Source organism: Macrotis lagotis, chromosome 5 (assembly GCF_037893015.1).
Source record: "Macrotis lagotis isolate mMagLag1 chromosome 5, bilby.v1.9.chrom.fasta, whole genome shotgun sequence".
NCBI lineage: Eukaryota > Metazoa > Chordata > Mammalia > Peramelemorphia > Peramelidae > Macrotis > Macrotis lagotis.
Window position 1 is genome coordinate 135,014,014 of NC_133662.1, and position 20,841 is coordinate 135,034,854.

The 20,841-nt window shown below is 34.0% G+C and overlaps 1 protein-coding gene across 1 annotated transcript in view; it reads left to right on the plus strand.

The window, feature by feature from the left end:
- RSPO3 (R-spondin 3) overlaps positions 1 to 20,841 on the plus strand; it is a 642,258-nt gene that overhangs the window by 584,062 nt on the left and 37,355 nt on the right. The gene's annotated exons all lie outside the window — the stretch shown is intronic.

Consider the following 20,841-nt stretch of genomic DNA (forward strand, 5'->3'; position numbering starts at 1 on the left):
CAGGGATTCCAAGAGGGTCATGTAGCTCAGAATGTCAAAAGACCAAAGAAAAGCACATTTTTTTTCTTTGACCAAATCAGAAAAGAAATATCCTCCACCTTCATTGAAATACTGCTACTTTGAAAAAAGAAAAAAAAGTTCTGACAAGAAAACATGTATTACTCGTTGATAAATACGCACCTTACTGACTTTTTCCAAGAAGTTTATCTCTTTTGAGGACAACAATGGTTTCTTTTCTCTCATACTCCTTGGATTTAGAATGGTTCCCTTGGCAAAGGTGGTCACATATTGTTCTTCCTCTGAATCTGATGACTATGCAGCCTTTCTAAAATGTAATTCAAATTGCTCACTCCTTCAGGAAGTGTCCTTTTGTCAGCAATGACCCTGCCCTCGTATCTCATATAGTTCTGTAGTTCTCTAATGCATTTTGCAAGTAACATTGTATAATCTCGAGTAATATTTGTTTTTGTCCTCTTTTTCCTAGTCCTCTTTATGGTAGGAATTGTATCTTATCTAAAATTTTATCTGCACCAATGTTCTGCTCTTAGTAGAAACATAAAAAAAATTTATTGATAAATAGCAAAGATAGGATTTATATAGTACTTTAAGGTTTGTGAAGTGTTTTACAAATATCTTATTTGAGACTTAAAACAAGCCTGAGAAATGAGTCAATTATCACCCCCATTTTATAGATGGGAGAACTGAGGCAGATAAAGGTCATGTAATTTGCTCAAGATAGTTGAACTTAGAACTTGCTGCCAAAAGATCTCTTTTTTCACTGGGCAACTTGGATGCCCCAATTTTCCCCTCTTACTTTTAAAAAAGTTATTTATTTAAGACAATGGGATTAAGTGTCTTACCTGAGGTCACAAAGTTAGGTAATTATCAAATGTCTGAGACCAGATTTGAATGCAGGTCCTCCTGACTCCAGGGCTAGAACTCTCCACTGTGCCACTTAGTTGTCCCTTTTCTCTAGTACTTTAAGGTTAACAAAGCACTTTGTGAATATCTCATTTTGCTCCTACAGCTACTATGGGAGGTAAGTGCTGTCATTAGCTCCATTTTACAGATGAGGAAACTAAAGTTTTAGCTTTAAGGATGTTAAAGGATATGCCTCATGTCACATAGAGCTAGAGTTTGAACCCAAGTCTTTCTGCCTCCATATTCAGCATTCTCTTGACTGTGCCACCTAGTTGCCTACAAAGAGAAGAAAACAAGGACAATAACTTTACATAATTTAAGGAAGAAATAGTTTTTAATATGATTAATGGATTAATTCTCAACTCACTCCTATAAGATGACAATTGATTAAAGTGAGGTTTTGTGGAACAATTTTGAACTGCTAAGAATTTTTGTGTTCAATCTTTGTTTTAAGAGCCAATAGGAAATATGGAATGAAAGGATATCTGGAAGTTTGTTATTAATTGAATTTAATTACTATATAAAAGTACTGTATTGCTTAGCTATAGAGCACTTTCATTTGAATGAATGAGAAGCATTTCTTAAGAGCTATCTATGCCTAGCACTGTGATGAGTTCTGGGGATACATATCTATACTTATATTTATATCTATATCTATCTACATATCTACATATATATTAGTCTCTACCCTCAAAGAGGATCCTACATTCCTTACATTTTATAGATCAACCTATGTAGCCTGAGAAAATCTGATGATTTGAGGTAGAGTTGGAAATCTGCACAGACTAACTCCTCAGGACATAGACTCTGAAAATTGAGTATCAGGGTCAAAGTCCAGAAGATGGTATAGTAGTGAAGATGGCAAGAAGTTGGCTAATGTAGGTGACTGGGTAGGATGTATTGGCTGGTGCTAGCTAGACATAGGGAGTTATGTGAGTTCATGTTCACTCTCCAATCAGTATAGTGTCATCCCAATCTTGAATTTCTTAGATTTAACAACTGGACCAGAATTGACCTCTAACCTGTGGGTGGCTGGAGCTGAGACAGAGTAAGCTTAGAGACAGGTGTGTTAGGACACAAACAGAAATTTAATTAATTTCAGAGGAAGGAAAATGATGTCAGCAGGTGGAACACCTAAGAAGGAGGCTGTCACATGCAGGACCAAAGGTAGGTCTTATATACATATTGGATGGACTGTGCCATCATTATTTTTAAAACTTGAGCTAATTGTTTCCAAAGGTCCTGTGAGAACAGTATTGTCTCAAGTCTTGGGAGTCATGAGCATCCTGAACCAGAGTTCTGTATTGGGATGAGGAGTAGAGTACCTGTCAGTACAGAGATTGTGAACATGTGATAAATGGTTCTGGGAATTAGGGAGAGCCAAATCCTTCAGTGAATAACTGGTTCAAGCAAGACACTTTGCCAGAAAGCAAGATCATGCCAGAGTGTCAAGGATTATTGTTATACTGAATTCAGGGCACAGCCTGTTTTCTGAGTCTTAGCAATGGAAAACAGGGTATCTCCAAAATATTTTGACAGATTATAAATTTAGTATAGCATAAATTGATCAAGGCTGACAGTTTAGAATACTCATGATTATGTTACTAAGCCAGAGCCCACCCATCATGTTATACTGATCAGAAATACCAGGGATTTATTCCAAGTTTTAATTATCTGGACCAATGGGGGAAATCTTTGGTATGGATTCCTTAAAGCCACTGAGGTTCAAGCCAACATTCATAGACATTTATATCATCAGAGCTAGGAGACAAGCACACATTAACACATACTTCAAAATCAGAAAATTCTCAAACTTCTGTGGGGCTGTTTCCCCAGCTTGTACAGGGTCATTTGGCTTCAAGAACTCCAGCTGGAAAATTATTCTCTAAAATTCTCATTCTTGACTGTGTAGTCAAGGGAACTCCTTTTCCTTTATTCCTTTTTACCCACATGGTGTGATGGTGTAGGAAGGACTCAGTAGTAGTAGTATAGATTTGTGTTAGAACACTTCCAGCATTTTGTATACACACCAATATATTTAATATTTTATTTACACACCCAAATATTTAATATTTATTTAATATATATGTCTTTTTGTATACTTACACACATATGCATATATATGTGTCTGTGTATGAGTACATATAATTGCTTATCTTAACCATGAATGCTTAGATTTCTTATAATGAAAGGATAGGATTTATCATTTGAGAGACAGATTTGCATAATGGAAAGAGTGCTTAGACTTGGAATCAGAAAAATCTGTTAAATTTCTGCTCTGAAAGTTAACAAGCTGTGTAACCTTTAGGAAAGTTCCTATAAATTTTCAGAGCCTACTCTTTTTTCTTTAAAATGGGGATAATAGTACTTATTTCCTACTTCATATAGGTGTTAAGAAAGTGTTTTGAAAAATTTGAAATATCACATTTTAATATTATAAATATATGCTGTACTATTAATCACTGTTATACCTCCCATATATATTCATGTTTTAAAAGATGGCAGGGGAATTTACATTCAAAAGGAATGAATCTCTAATAGTGAAATTAAAACTACTAAGGTACTAAAGTGGAAGGATATATTGAAATAGATTATCATCATGTGAAAGGCAGCCCTGGTATAATGGGAAGAGAAATGACCTTAGAGCAGGAAGACCTGTATTTCACTTCTACCTCTGACATGCTAGCTATATGACCTTGGAAGAGCTGTTTAGCTTCCAGTACTCTAGACAACTCTTTAAGATTTTAGTTGTTGAAAAGGTGTTGACCTGCATTGTTGTAGAGAGTTTCCTCATTGGAGAATTTCTTCTATCACTGAATCCAAAAGTTCATTGCCTATCCCTAATTATCAGGTAGGTGACCATAAGTCAAGAAACATAATAGGTACTTACTATAATATGGGGTAGAGTAGAATCAAAACAAATTTCAAAGTGGATAGTAACTGATTAATTAACAAGCACTAATTGTTTACTATGTGCAAAATACATTACTAAATGTTTGGAATAAAAAAACCCAAAAGTGAAACAATCTCTGCTTTCAATGTACTTGCATTTTAACAAGGAAGAAAACATGAACAAATATAAATATCTATATAAAGTATACAAGATTATTTGGGAAGGGAAGGCACTAGCAGCTTGGGGGAGACATTCAGGAAAGGCTTCAAGCAGAAAATATATGCATTTCTACTTCATATTCTATCTAGTTAAATGGTAGCTAGATGGATAAAATGGTGGACTTGAAGTCAGGAAGCCTGAGATAAAATCTAGCTTTAGACCCATTCTAGCTGTGTAACTCTGAGCAAATCACTAACTTCTGTTTCATTTTTTTAATCTATAAAGTGGGGATAATAATAGAATCTACTTCCTATGGTTGTTGAGAGAATCAAATCAGATCATAATTATAAAGCTTTTAACAGTACTTGGTCCATATAGTTAATACTATATTAATGTTAGCTATTATTATTATTGTTACTACTATTATGTTTAGTAGATATTATAAAAGAAATGAAAGCTATAGAGCAAAGATATAGCAGCTTAGCATAAAAGATATAAAACCTTACTAACAAGTTTCCTAAAAATCAGAATGACCAAATAGAAATTCATAACTCTAGGAGACAAGGAGAACTATCAAAGTCAAAATATTGAGAAACCAGAGGAAAATGCAAGATATCTTATATTAAAACAAATGACCCTAAAAAGAGATGGAGAGCTGACTTAAAAATCATTGCATTATTTGAAATTACTTGAAATGTGATTAAAAAATAAACTAGACATAAAATCACTAAAAGATTTTTTTCAGACATCAGAACAAGCAAGAAATAGAATCTTCCAATCCCTTCATGAAAGAAACTTCAAAGCAAAAGCTCCTAGTAATGGCATTGGTGGCATCGTCACAATTCTCAGCTTCTAGAATAAAAATTGTTGCAGAATCAGAAGAAAAGAATTAAAATACTGAGAAACTACTGCCAGGTTTACAAAAGGTTTAATAGTTAATACTATAAAGAAACAGAACATAGAGCAAGATATTTCAAAATGCAAAAGATAAGACAAATGACATATTTGTAAATATGTTTAACAAAATATGTGTGTAAAATGTTAACCTGACCATTCCCAACTGAAGGGAGTGGAGTGGGAAGGGAGGGTGGAGGGAAACTTTGTAACTTGGAAATATACATATATAAATGGAGGAAAATAAATAAAAAAAGAAAGAGAAAAAAAACAAATGGCATGTCATCAAAAATTTTGAAAGAAAAATTAAATGAAATGTAAGAAGAAATTGATAGTAAAACCATAATAGTGAGGTACTGCAAAGTATTATTTTTCCTTAGATAAATCTAAAGAAAAATAAATGATGAGGAAATGCAGGACTGGAATAAAACAAGGAGTAAAACAAAGGTATACATTATATCTAAAATAACTTATCCAGCAAAACAGTTTAATCCTGCAAAGAAAAAATTATCTTCAATGAAATAGAAAATTTTTAAACATACCTGATGAAAAAATTAAAGTTGGAAAGAAACTTGGACTACAAATATGCATCAAGAAAAAATAAAAAGGTAAATACAAGTAAATAATTAGCAGTACTATTCAAGGATTATTTGCATTATAATGGAGGTAAGGTGATAATAATATCAGGAAAGGAGATAAGGTCTTTTGGTTTTTTTTTTACTCCGATCGCAACAAAGGATTGTAAAGTTAATCAAGCAAAAATAGAAATCCTATAAATAATTTTGTTATGTTTTGTTCATACTTTAGAAGAAAGGGAAGGGGAAGAGGGAGATACACTAGGGGAAAATGTGGAAAAAAGATATAGGAACTTGTTAACATATAGAGTGTAGCAGTAAATATTAACACAAACATGGAAGGAATGGAGGGGGCAGATTAGAGTTGAAGTTCAATTTCATCTAAATTGGTCAAGATTGCAGAATACATATAAGAAAAAGTACATACACAAATATAAATGAGATCAAGGATTCAATCTAGCAACATTAAGCTAAAAAGAGATACAGATAGTAACAGAAGAAAGGAAAGTGGAGCATTCAGGGAGGGATTATAAACAGAATCAAAAGCAGAAGAAACCCTAATCTTGTAGTGGCAATAGTGAGGAGGAAGTTAAAAGAAAAAAAAGTTAAAAACTTGTAATAAAGATATAGAGAGCAGAATCAAAAAAGGAAGAAAGTATAAGAGAATAAGATGGAGGAAAATAAAAAAATAGCTATCATAACAGTGAATGTAATTTGGGTAAGCTCACCCGTAAAATGGAAGCCATGAACTAGAAAGTAAAATCCAACAATATGTTATTTACAAGAAATATATTTAAAACCTAAAAACTTACACAGATTTAAAATAAAAAGTTGGTGCAAAATTTATTAGGCCTCAGTTAAACACAAAATGTATTAATAGTATCATTTCAGATAAAGGAATAGTGAAAACTAGACTTAATTAAGAGATAAATAGGGAAACATTTTACTAAAAGTTAGCATAGAAAATGAATTAGTTTTAGTATTTAACATATATGCAACAAATGCATATTTGTAGATATGTTTAACAAAATATGTATGCAAAATGCTAACCTGACCATTCCCAACTGAAGGGTGGGTGGCACGGGAAGGGAGGGTGGAGGGAAACTTTGTAACTTGGAAGTATACATGTACAAATGGATGAAAATAAATTTAAAAAAAGAAAGAAAAAACAAATGGCCTATTATCAAAAATTTTTTAAATAAAAATTAAATGAAATGTAAGGAGAAATTGATAGTAAAACTATAACAGTGAGGTACCTCAAAGTATTATTTCCCTTAGATAAATCTAAAGAAAAAATAAATGATGATGAAATTGAGGACCTGAATAAAAGGAGTAAAATAAAGATGTACATTATCATCACTTCTATTTGGTGTAGTACTAGAAATGTTAGCTATAGCCATAAGAAAAGAAAAATAAATCAAAGAATAAGAATTTGTAAAGAAACAAAATTATCACTATTTCCAGATCACATGACGTACTTAATGAAAACAACTCAAATTTACTTTAATTAATAAAGTCTCTATGAATCAATAGCATTTCTATATAACATTCAGCAGGAATGGTATGAAGAAAAATTCCATCTAAAATAATTACAATGTATATAAACAAATACACAAGTATATAAATAAAACTATACCACCTGTGATAGCTCTGGTGTAGGTCTGGACATGAACTTACGAGAGTCAGGTTGGATAGAAAGCATACCCAAACTCACAAGGTTGGAATGTAAAAGTCTACCAACTTTATTTTTGGAAACTCAGAATTTTTAAAGCAAAAACTTATCTCAGGAATGACCGGTTAAAAGGAGACCCACTTTCACAATTCCCTGGGTAAATTTACAATATTTGTTCTTAGAAATCTGCATGCTTCTCTATCAAAAAAGCCTTTACAGCCACCTCCAGAGCCACAGATTATCCCAGGTCAGGGTTCACTGGAGAGCCAACAAATCCATACAATGAGCAATAATATATACATATCTTTGATGGAAAAAGTCACCAAGGATATGTGAAAATCACTCCCAGAGGCTGGTCCTCTACAAAACTACAAACTTCTATTTACGGAAGTAAAGAGATTTAAATAACTGGAGAGAATAATAATTATTCATAAGTAGGACAGATCAATACAAGAAAATTGAAACTACCTAAATTAATTTATTTATTAAATGCCATACCAATGTAACTATTAAAGGGCAACTTTTGGAAATAAAAAATAATAATGAAGTTTATTTGAGGACAGAATCAAAGGAAATAATGAAAAAAGTAGGAATAAAGAGAGTCAAATGATATATCTTAAAAAAATTAAATACAAAAAAAGGATCTAGTTGCCTAGTGTTGAATAAATAACCCCAGCTACTGGGATAAAAACCTCACTATTTTATAAAAACTGCTGATTTAGATTAACATCTCCCTCATTATATCAAAATGAACTCCAAATGGATATATGTCAGATGTAAAAATTCACATCATAAGCAAATTAAAGAAACATGGAAAAATCTCATATTAGATCTATGAATGTGAGAAGTCAACAAAGGATAAAGAGAATCTCAGAAGATAAAATGAGTAGTAGAATTATATAAAATTTAAAATTTTTTTTCACAAAAAATTCAATAAACATGTGATTAAAATGACAACAATGGAGAAAAAATCTTTGCAGCAAATATCTCTGACAAAATTTCTATTTCTGAAATATGTAAGGAATTGATTTCAAATTTATAAGAATAAGGACCCACTCTACAATTGATAATTAATCTAAAGCACAAACAGCCAATTATCTAAAGAAGAAACTAAGAATATTGATTGCCATGTGGAAAAAAAGGGTTCAGACTACTGATAATTATCGAAACGCAATTAAAACATTTCTGAAATTCCATCTCATATCCATAACACTGACAAAGGTGACAAAAAAAGAAAATGGGACTATGAGCCCTGTTAGGGAACTTAAGAATGGATAAAACTACTCTGGAGAGCAATTTGGAATTATACAGAAAAATTACATGCTCTTTGACTCAAATATGCCATTGCTCAAGGTATAACCAAAATAGATCAAAGAAAGAGGAACAAGTCTTTTATATACAAACATATTTATAGCAATTCTCTTTTTTTTTGGTAGCAAAAATTGGAAACAAAGGAGTTAGCTCTCAATTGGGGTTAGATGAACAATTTTTGTTATATAAATGTTTTGAAGAACTATTGTGCTATAAGAAAATATGAAATGGATTTCAAAGGGACATGGAAAACATGAATTAATGCAGAGCATATGAATGATGGATATTAGAGTGAAATAATTGAATTAGAAAGTCAATTTGTATTATAACACCAATATTATAAAAATGAAGAATTTTGAAGACTTTAATAAGATGATAAAGGATAAAATGAGCAGAACCAGGAAAACAATTTATATAATAATAATAATAATACTCTTAAAACAAACAACTTAGTGTACTATAAAAACTATGATCAATGTCATAACGATCCATGAAAGACTGATAGTGAAAAATGGTTAGCTCCTTCTTGACAGAGAGGTGATGGATTCAGGAAGCAGAATAACACATTTTTGAATGCAGAAAATGAAGAAACATTTTTTACTTTATTATTCATAGAAAATTCAAAGCAAATTTTTGTTAATTACAAATAAAAACATTTATCTATGTTTTTATATATCTTCTCCCAGTTAGAATTTAAGTCTCCCCATGAAGGAAGAGATTGTAATATATATATATATATATATATATATATATATATATATATGTATATATATATATCTGTAATATTCCAATAATAACAATAGTAAACAGTTCTTATGTTTGCAATGAGTTTTTATGATAGCAGCTCATTTGATCCTTCAAGATAACTGCTATTATTACCCCATTTTACAGATGAGGAAACAGGCTGACAGGTTAGGTGACAATCAGAATTACATAGCTAATTAAGTATAGAAGGCAGTATTTGAACTCAGGTCTTCCTGATTCCAAGGTTAACACTTTTCTACACTGTTACCTAGCTACTCCAAGGAATCTTCTAAGGCTTAATGTCATTGAAGCATTGTTATCTATAAAAAGAAATATTTGAAAAATAAAAATTTTATAAGCAATCCTTTTTACCATATAGACTTTGTTACACACATTTCATGACAGTTCCAAACATCTTTGGTAAACATATTCTTTTTTTAAGCTTGACTAAGCATAATATTCAGAGGATTGTTCAAGAAAATTATCTCCATTGTAGTTTCTATTAAGGAATCTTGTTTAATCTTAATGTATGCATAGAATACATTTAACTCTACTGAAGTAAGTACAATATAGTGAGTTCTTGAATTTTCTGCACCTTTGAGTCAATTAATTGGGTGGCTTTGATTTCTTATGTAAAGCACACAACTGTTTTTCCTTCACCAAGGAGAGTGGTTGAGGATGGAGAGCACAATAACTACATAAGCCACGAGGTGGCACTCCAAGATTGAGTTGCACTAGTTTATTTCCATTGCATCTGTTCCCACATAATCCAGTGTCCCATAATCTAACAAGCTTTCCACCACCAACAAAGAATAATTAGTATGAATTGCTCAATTGCAGGAGTGAAGTGAAGCCAGCTCAAATGGATTCATGAGAGCCAATTATTAAATTTTCAGTGTAAGCATTCTTACCACAGAAATTAGCGAATGTCACAAATCAGTTTTTTTAACTAGTTGACATAGAGATAAAAATATTAATAATGTAAATTAAACTTAAAAGTGTGTCATGTATACATTTTTCAGATATATAATTGCTAAATATTTACTGACACCTTTTTGCCCAGTTGTCTTTCCTAGGCTTTCTTTATATTCTGCCAAAAGATTAATATTGTATCAAATAATTCTAACACCTTTTAATTGTTTTAGGATCTTCATTGTTTTCCTTTGCAGTGTGATCCAGAAAAATAATACTTACTAAAAATATTTTCCCCATATGTTTAAAATTTAAAGATATTGAAACTAAATAGAAATTTTTAAAAAGTGAAGTTATAGTAGAATTCTGGATCACTAGGACAGTTTCTAAAGTGGTCTGAAATCTGGGCTCCCTCTACCTTTTGGGGGGTATTTATTTCTTTACACTCAAAAGATTTTTTAAAAAAAAGTTAGGTTCAAGGTCACAAAGGGAGAAAGCAGGGAAAATTAACGCACACAATGGCAGCACTTCTTGACTGTTCTTATGGTTAGTGCAAATTATTTTCATCTGTCTGGCAAGCTCCATAATTGTCTTGTCATTATGATTGACAGCATTTTAACTAACCTCAGTGGTATGCAATATTTTCATGTCTAATTAGGATTTCAGTTTCCTTCTCTTGGTGACTCCTTTATGAGGTTCCCAGTATTCTTTGTCTCTGATTCAATATCGTCTCTACTTTCTCTCCAGGTTTTTTTTATCTCGCAATTTTTTTCCTCACACTTCTCTCATTTTTTCACTAAACTTAGTAATTCTCTTTCTAAATGCCTCACTAAAGGGCAATGTTAAAACTATTCCATGCAAGTTTTATTTATAACATCTATGTAATATATTTTATTTATACCCCCTTCTCTCCTCAGACACTGCCAGGGTCCAGGATCTCATCACATCACACCTGACTATTGTAATAAGCTTCTGGCCAGTCTTCCTGTCTCATGCATCTCCCCCACTTCAACCTCTTCCTCCCTCTCAGGTATCATTCAACAAACGTCAATGGTTCCCTATCCTATCTAGGATATAATATAATATAAAATCTTCTGTTTGGTATTGAAAGTTCTTCACAATCCAGCTAACTTCTACTGAAGTACAATGTCAATATTTGTGTAATCCCTGTATAGAAGTGGTCCTTGACACCTTTCTGGGCCCTGAGAAACTCCTCAGAAATATAACTTTGGCTAGACACATTTGGGTCTGAGAGTAATCTGATAGGATCCAACTGCTTGACTCTGGGGGGTCACAGATATACCATAAATTTGTCTAAGATTCACCAAGCACCCTTGTTAGCCTAATTATCTTGCTGTATCTGTAAAATTCCTGCTTTCTCCCAGGACTGCCTCCCCTTCCCCAGATGTGACTGGAACCATAAGATAATAAATTTCACTCCCTCAAACCTGTGGGAATCCCATGAATACATGCCCTCATCTCAGGAAACATGTTCAGATATAACACAAAGACCCTGACCCTTTCCTACTCTGTCTAGTCCCCCATCTATACTGAACCATATGTTGATGTATGTTTGTAGTAGTATGACTAGACAATATATCTAACTGCTGTCTTTGCTTCCGTCTCCTGCTTGCTCTCAGTACCACCACCACCCCCAAACACTATAAAAACCCTATCCCCTGAACACTCAGGTATTGTCTGATTTGGGTACTCTTCAAGTCCAAACTTATCAAACTTATCAAATTCTGGTCTCCATCTCGCTCTTTGGGTTCAGCATTTGGAGGCCCCATCGAGATCTTGGTGTTTTGTGTCACCACAGGAGAACACAGGAGCCAGGAGTTTAGGTTGGAACAGATTGTCTCTCTTGTTCTGGTTCTGGGTCTAGACATTTGATTGCGGGGGAATTCTGTATCAGATGTGATGTCTGGGTCCCCTCTTTTGGGTGCTCCTTGAGATAGCAAGGAACACATTTGGTTGGTCTTTGGGAGGCAGAGATTGTAGGAAGCGACACTGAAATCTCCCCTCACAGCATTCCTGAGATGTCAGGAATTTGCCATTGAACTGTGTTTGTTGATATGTGTTGAAACTGTCAGTTTGGAAAATTCTGTTGCATTTGTGTAATCTGTGCTTGTGCCTCATCTGTCTTTATGTGTTCAGATCATCTATTTACTTGTGTGTTTGATTCTTCTATTGATTTGTTAAAAGGGGAGAAAAGTTCCCCTAAAAATTTCCTTGGGTTGCCTCATTTAAATTTCTGCTCTCTGTTATTTTTTTAGGCATCTAATGCCCTCACTGACTCTCCCCTTGAGCCTGCTTTCTGCCTATTACAATGGGTAATAGGATCCCTCCCTCCTCACCCTTCCGTTGTCTCTTGAGTACTTCCAAGAGGGATTTTTAATTTTTATTTTAAAAAAAGGAATGGATTTTGGTGTTAAATTGACTGAGGCCAAACTACTCACTCTGTTATTTTACTATTAAGAGACGCCCCCCCCCATTCCTTGTTTATATCCCCTTCTTTTTCCCATTCTCCTTGATTCTGTGTGACCAGAGTATTTCCCCCTCCCTCCCTCCCCCTTTTCAGGAGAGAGAGTTACTTCAGGAAGAATTAGTAAAGTAAGTGTTAAAAGGGACCTTATTTTGAAGTTAAAGAAACAGGAAAGAGATAGCAAATATTACCAAATATGTTAAACAAAGAGATCATAGAAAGAAATGCTATTTTAATTTGAAAATAGGGAAAATAAATTTCAGAAAGACAAGAGAGTCAGGTTAATCATAAAGTCTATAATGTGGTTACCAAGATATGCCTTTATAGGGCAAACTAAATAGTTAATCTTTTTCCAGAATGATATGGCATCGTTAGAACTTCAGGAATTTATCAATATAGATTCAGATATTGTTAGTTATTACAGAAAATTATGGGACATGTAAAGATTTAAGAATAGAAGATCAAGCCCCCTAGAAAGAATCTAGGATGATCTCTCTATAACAGTTATTCAGTTTACTCTATTTGAAGAAGGGGGCAGGGAGTATTCTAATTAGACTAAGGGATTTTTGAATGACTGTTTGCCTTCTCCAGGATTTTAGCAGTTATAACCAAGAAATGTTAAATATTAAAACCTTAGAATGGAAAATGTATTGTGAAAAGTGGAATCATATCTGTGGTTTATATAGATGTATAAGCTATATGATAAGTTCAGAATAGTATAAATTAAAGTCAAGAAAAGCTAATGAAAAGGAATGGTGGAACAGTATATCAAGGTAAACTGTGAGCTATATATAGTCTGGATCAGAGGTTTGGAAAGAACTGGAAAGAAAATCCAGACGTGGAGACAATTGAGGTTTTTGAAACATTTGTTAAGTATGGAAATTGGTAAAAGCATGTAGACAGAAGGTTTGAGCAGGTTTGACTTTGTATTCAAATGATGAATTTTGGGAACTTTGAAAGATGGTTTACAAATCATTGTAAGAAGAGAAGAAAGTAAAGAACTATAAGTATATAGGGAGATATGTGTTTATATGAGGTTGGAGTGATTTAAAAATTGCATTAAATTGGTACTTTTTTGCAATATTTGGCAGTGGATTGATTGGAAAAGTAATAAACCCCATAAAGTGAAAAGCTTGATATGAAAGCAATTGCTAGGTAAATGTTAATTTTATTATGTTATTATTGATCCTATAATGTGCTAATCTAAAGACACATGTAAACTGAATTAAGGGGTTTGTAAAAAATATGCTTGAGTTTGGATTCTGATGTTTTATGGCCCCTCCAGAGTCATGGGAGTCAGAACAGACTTGTGAGTTAGCTTTAGAATAACTAAACAAGGGGAAGACAATATTTGACACTGATTAGAATGTAGTTCATGGATTTGGGAAAAATCTGGAGTGAGTAAGTAATGATAAACAGTAAAGGTAAAGAATTAGTACATATTACTTTGATATCTCAAATTGTGGGGAATCTCCAATTCCCAGAACATAGAATGTTCTAATATAAAGAAATGTTGGTCTATGAGGATATAAAGCTCTTATAAGTGAGAGCATTGAGAAGTTAGAATTGCACTGATAAAGATAAAAGAAGAATTTGCATACTTTTTAGGCTTTGAAAAGAAAATGATTTTAAGCTATGACTTTTGGAATTTAAGAGAAATATGAAGAAAAGCTTGTAGTTATGAGAAGGATTTTTTTTAGTATCAATTGGTCTTAAGAATTCTTTGTATTGTAAAGTTTTAGAGAGTAAAGGGAACACACACACAGAATTGAAATTTAGTAAACTTTGTATAACAACAGTTTAAGCTATATTTTTTGAGACTTTAAAATTGTTTTGTAATAACATATTATGAATTAATTTAAGTTTCATCTATCACATTTGTAAATATTTTGTTATGAGAAAAAACTATAGAATACCTTGCCAATGGGTTATAGTTCTCAAGGTCTTTTTGGCCCAGAAAATTTGTGAAAGGCTTCATTTTTCGCCTCATGTTTATGAAAGGGAATATTGATATGTGAGATCAATGTAGCTTATTTATTATCTGTTAAAAAGAGGAAGTTATTCATATAACTGTAACACTGTCATGGATAATAAGTGTATATTGGACTTTTGAAGTTATTGTATAAAACTGACATTGATAGAGGATCTTATTTTCTTTCTTTCCTTTTTTTTTTTTTAGGTTATTTGTTTGCAAGGCAAATGGGGTTAAGTGTTATTAAGTGTCTGAGACCAGATTTGAACCCAGGTACTCCTGACTCCAGGGCCAGTTCTTTATCCACTGCACCACCTAGCCACCCCTAGAGGATCTTATTTTCTTTGAAAATAGAAATGTATTTGGAGGAAGAGATAAAATAAGCTTATAAAGCAAAAGTTCAGAAGTTTGCGTGTAAAAAGACACTTAATTATAAGTTAACTTTAAGAAAATCTGTTGTTTTATGTTGCTTTAAGAGAATGAGATGTCAGCATGCTATGTTTCATGTAGGTTAAGAATTTAATGTTTACATTATATCTTAACTGCAAGATACCCTTTCTGATGATATTGAATAAAGGTGAGGGGTTTTGGAAAATGATTAGGAAATTAAAAATTATGTAACCCTAATTAGATGACTTATCAATAAATAAGATTGAAGGGTGTTCTCAAACATGTGATCTGCTTTTGGAAATATAAACTATTTTACTGTAATGATGTCAAAGCTGGAATTAATGATTTTATTTTTTTTAGATTTTTCAAGGCAATGGGGTTAAGTGGCTTGCCCAAGGTCACATGGCTAGGTAATTATCAAGTGTCTGAGGTCGGATTTGAACCCAGATACTCCTGACTCCAAGGCCAGTGCTCTATTCACTGCGCCACCTAGCCGCCCCAATTAATGATTGTTAATGAGGGAAATTATCAAAGCATGACCCTCTGGGTTCCCTGAAATTTTAAATGATGTGTTGGACCTTGCTCTTGATCTGTAGGTCCAGGGATAAATGCAATAATGGAAAGATTATTTTGGGAAATCTAGTTCTTAATGTGTTACACTTATTACTGTTTTGTTAAATTTAGAAACCTCAGCCCCTGAATTTCCAATCCCCATCCCCCCACCCCTGTCACCAAGTCCCGTCTGTTCCCCCTTGGAAGATTCCCTCGCTAGATCAAAAGGGGGGAATACAGGAGCAGGGAAGGTAATGAACATTCCTAGATGGAAAAATCCTGTTCTGCCTCCCTTTGCCCCTGAACCAACCTACTCCCCCCTTGGAAGATTCCTTCACTGAATAAAAAGGGGGGAAGAAGGTAGCAAGAGGACATTGGAGAATAGGCAGAAAAATTCTTATCTCAAAAACAATAGAAAGAGAGATAGTAAAAATGCCTGCAGCAAGTTTTGAGTATCTTTTAGTTTTTGTTGACACATTTTCAGAATGGGTAGAAGCTAGTGAAACAGCCTTGGAAGTAGTTTAAAAATTCTAAATGAGCCCCTTCCTGATTTGACCTCCTACTAGGAATCAGGTCAGACAATGGCCCTGCCTTTACAGCTACAATCTCACAAGGAATACTCCAGATACTGGGAGAACTTGACTGCTTTTTTGAATGTTTAGAAAATAACCCTAGTTAATGTATTCTGATGACAGGGACACTCAGAGGAGATATAATGTGATATATGTGTAAGGAAGGGAGCTGATTGATTGTGACCCCCCCCCCCCCCAATCTAAATTGTGAAGTGAATTCACTTGGAGATCTAATCAGGTAAAACAACTATTTTTGATCATGTGACTTTTAATCAATTTTCTTTTTTTATATCAGATATCAGGATGGTCAGCAAAAGGAAATGATACCAGGTAAATGTCATGTTCTTGCAGCCAAGGAAACCAAGTTGTCCGGTGACTGAGATGTGCAGCCAAAAGGGCGGCTTCTCAGTTTGGCCTGAGCATGGACCCTTTTGACTTGATTTTCCCAGAATGACATTTGGATAATGTCTCATCTGGAAGAATAAATCTGGCCTAAGACATTTGACTACCCACATGACCTCTGACAGAGTCTTATCTCTGATTTAGCTGGACTATACAACTTAAAGAGATAGGTGGATTGAGATGTAATGATGATACCTGAATCCTTTGTAAAGATGCTTGCAGTTCATGCTTATCCAGGTTATGATGATAACTCAAGGGTTTGAGTTATTTTGAAAAAAAAGTGGGGAATGAAGTACAACATCAGTATCTGCCTGGACACTGATATTCAATACCTATAAGAGAATTTTCCTTTGATGTCCTGGATCTTTATAGCTACTAAGCAAAACAGAAAAAGAAGTTTTAGGTGAATTTGGATCTAATAGCCAGAGATAGGTTAGGTGTGTGGCTCTGACACCTGCTAACAGCTACATGTTAAGATAGGAATTTAGTTTCTTTAATTTTTAGAAGGGATATTTAGGTAAGAAGAAGAATGGGAAATTCTTAGATAATTACAGTTTTTAAGGCCTAGATTAAGGAAAGGAATGGAGTCAGATAAGTATATCAGGAAAAGGAAAATCAATGGTATATTTGGGAATATTTTGAAAAATTTCATTTTGGTTAAGGGTATTTGAGCCATTATTGTAATAAGAGCAAAGACTAAGATTGTTTTATTTTTAAACCATATGCTAGGAACTCTGGACTAAGATGATTGTTGAATATATGCTACAAGCTTAAGTCAGTATGATAATTCTCATTGGGAGTTTGCTCATATAGTAAAAGACTAATGAAGGTTTATTGTTTTAAAGTGAAGTATGAGGGGTGGCTAGGTGGTGCAGTGGATAAAGCACTGGCCCTGGAGTCAGGAGTACCTGGGTTCAAATCCAGTCTCAGACATCTAATAATTACCTAGCTGTGTGGCCTTGGACAAGCCACTTAACCCCATTTGCCTTGCAAAAAACCTAAAAAAAAATAAAGTGAAGTATGTACATCAATACAGCAATAAGGCAAAATGTAAATTGTAATAAGCTCCAAAATCTCATTGTCCTGTGAAGAAAACGTGTTTTGATCTGAATAAAATGTTAAGCAGATTCTTTACCAGAAGACAAAGTCTCAACTAGTCACCTGAGCTGGAGAGGGCTTTTTGAAACAGATTCAGAAGATAGAAAAGGACATCTGATGTCTCTAAGAGAGAAGAGAAGAGAGGAGAGACACTGGACCAGTTTATCTCTACCATTTCTCACCTATGTATTCATTGTGTAGCTGGGGATCTGTTTTTGTAACCTCCCCTTGATTCTGTAAGTGTGACACTCCTACTTATGCCCTTCTCCTTATGGAAAGGAGGAGGAGAGGCAGGGTGCAGGTGCAGATGTTCTCCATTGAAAGAAAAGGAGGGAGACTATTGGGTGGTATGTTTATATCCTATCTAAGGAGAGTCTTATCTCTGATTAGCTGGACTATACAACTTAAAGAGATAGGTGGATTGAGATGTAATGATGATACCTGGATCCTTTGTAAAGATGCTTGCAGTTCATGTTTATCCAAGTTATGAAGATGATAACTCAAGGGTTTGAGTGATTTTGAAAAAAAAAAGTGGGGAATGAAGTACAATATCAATATTTGTGTAATCCCTTGTAATAGAAGGGGTCCTTGACACCTTTCTGGGCCCTGAGAAATTCCTCAGAAATATAACTTTGGCTAAATGCTTTTGGGTCTGAAAATAATATGATAGGATCCAAACGCTTGACTCTGGGGGTCACAGATATACTATAAATTTGTCTAAGATTCACAAAGCACCCTTGTTAGCCTAATTATCTTGCTGTATCTGTAAAATTCCTGCTTCCTCTCAGGACTGCCTCCCCTTCCCCAGATGTGGCTAGAACCATAAAATAGTAAATTTTCACTCCTTCACACCTGTAGGAAGCCCGTGATTATGTGACTCCCTCCATCTCAGGAAACAAAGACCCTGACCCTTTCCCACTCTGTCTAGCCCCCCATCTATACTGAACCATATGTTGACATATGTTTGTAGTAGTATGACAAGACAATATATCTAACTGCTGTCTTTGCTTCTGTATCCTGCTTGCTCTCAGTACCCCCCCTCAAAACACTACAAAAACCCTATCCCCTGAACACTTAGGGACTGTCTGATTTGGGTACTCTTCATCCCCAGACAGTCCCCAGAAAATTAGATCTCCAAACTTATCAAATTTTGGTCTCTCTCTTTCTCTTTGGGTTCAGCACTACCTCTCTAGTCTTAGACTTTCTCTAGTGCTACTGGTCTTATTACTATTCATGTTGGAGGAGCACTTCACCAAAAAAAAAAAAAAATCAAAGCATTTTCAGTGGTTGTCTGTCTCTTATGCCTGGAATTCTTTCCTTCATTACCACTATCTCTTAGTTTCCATGGTTTTCTTCAAATTCTGAATAAAATCCCACTTTCTATAAGAAGCCTTTCCTGATTATTTTTAATTCAAATGCTTTACTTCCATTGATTATCTCCAATTTATTGTGTATATCTGTATATATAATATCTATATTATAGATAGCTATTTGCCTCCTGTCTCCACTCCCTGCCCTCATTAGATTGAGAATAGGATCTGTTTTTTGTTTTTGTTTTTGGTCTTTCCTTATATCCTTAGAACTTAGCACAGCCAGGGCCTAGAACTCAACAGTGATTGTTAACTGACTGGCTGATATTAACATTTTTAAAAATAGGGAGTCATAAAATGCATTCCTTATGGTAAATCTATGAGATAATGAATACTCATGTTATTTTCTAAATGAAGAAATTGAAGCTTAGTTAAAGTGATTTGCCTAAAGATATTCATCTGGAAAGTCATAAAGTGGCCCATCTTTGACTCCAAACAGAGACCCTTTTCAAGAACCTTGAGTCAGAGCCATAGCTCTGCTGATATTGGCAAAGACACTTTACTGATCTTTAGAATCCTCATTTTCAAAATGGGGGAATTAGGCTAAATGATATTTAAGGTATGTATCTTGTGACTATGATTTCACAATTTTCCCTAGGGACAGTTGCGTTTACCAGAATAATAACAAATATTGAGACAGACTTAAATCTTTTTAACACCAAGATAAACTTAAAAGGCTATTACTTCTTTTTTTTTTTTAATTTAAGACAATGGGATTAAGAGTGACACAGCAAGACAATGACTCCAGTGCCAGTGCTCTATCCATTGTGCCACCCAACTGCCCCCTATTACTTCTTTAATTTTCAAGAATTACATTTTCTTTTTTTCTCCCTTTTCCAAGGTAGGAATAAGGAATAAAGTCATGATTTCAATGGTATAAGAACTCTTAGGTGAAGAAATACCTACCAATGCAACTTGGCTCTTTCTCTGCAATTTATTATCAGAAAGATTGAATAGAGCAGTGGTATATTAAGTCACTGACCTCAGTTCACAGTTCAATAATCTTCCCAAGACCTATAGTACCACACTACATTTGCCCATGGAGGTAAATATGCCTGGAGGAACAAGGTTGATGACATTTTTTTTGACCCTATCCTATCTGAATGTTTGAATGTCTCTATTCTCCAAATCAAATGCTGCATCAAGAAAAAAATATGGACTATCCTTTTCTTTCTGAAAGCAACATTACGGACTCATCTCTCTTGATATTCTGATACCTGAACTTTTGAACTCAGGAAATGAATAGAAAAAAGAAGGGAAAAGGAAAAAGTTGGGAAAAAGTAGGGTTGACTTAAGAAAATAAAGGACCTCAAGTGACAGCAGAAATCTGTTCCACCTTTTAGAACTTTCCTTGGTGCTATTATTGGTTTTTTTTTTTTTTTTTTAGTTTACGAACCCAACTTTAGTTTATTTCACTCAGAGGAAAACAGTCTTAGAATCTGAAAGAGCCTATGACATCATCTTGTCTAACTGTTGCACTTGAAGATGAGTAAACTGGCTTCTCAAATACTTTATTCTATACATTCCTACTCTTCTACCATAACTACTCTTGACCTGAATGTTTTTAGATTTCTCTCCAAAACCCACACAAATTTGCCTCTACTCATGCTTAAAACATGGACCATGGCTATCTCCTGACTACCCTTGTGTTCCTATTCCACTCAGGCTGTAACATTATGAATTTCATCTCTGATAGAGTGGGTTTTTTTTATCTGTTACACCTATAAATCAGCCCTATCCCACCCTTGTACAGAAAGGATTTAACCATTTGTAATTGTTCTCATCTGAAAAGCTGAAGATAATACATTTTAGCATTGCAAACTAGGAAGGGTTGTCTTTTATTACTTGGACTACAGGGATTTTTTTTATTTCTTGGGTCATCTCTATGACTTAATTTCTCCATGTAAGTTTAAGTATAA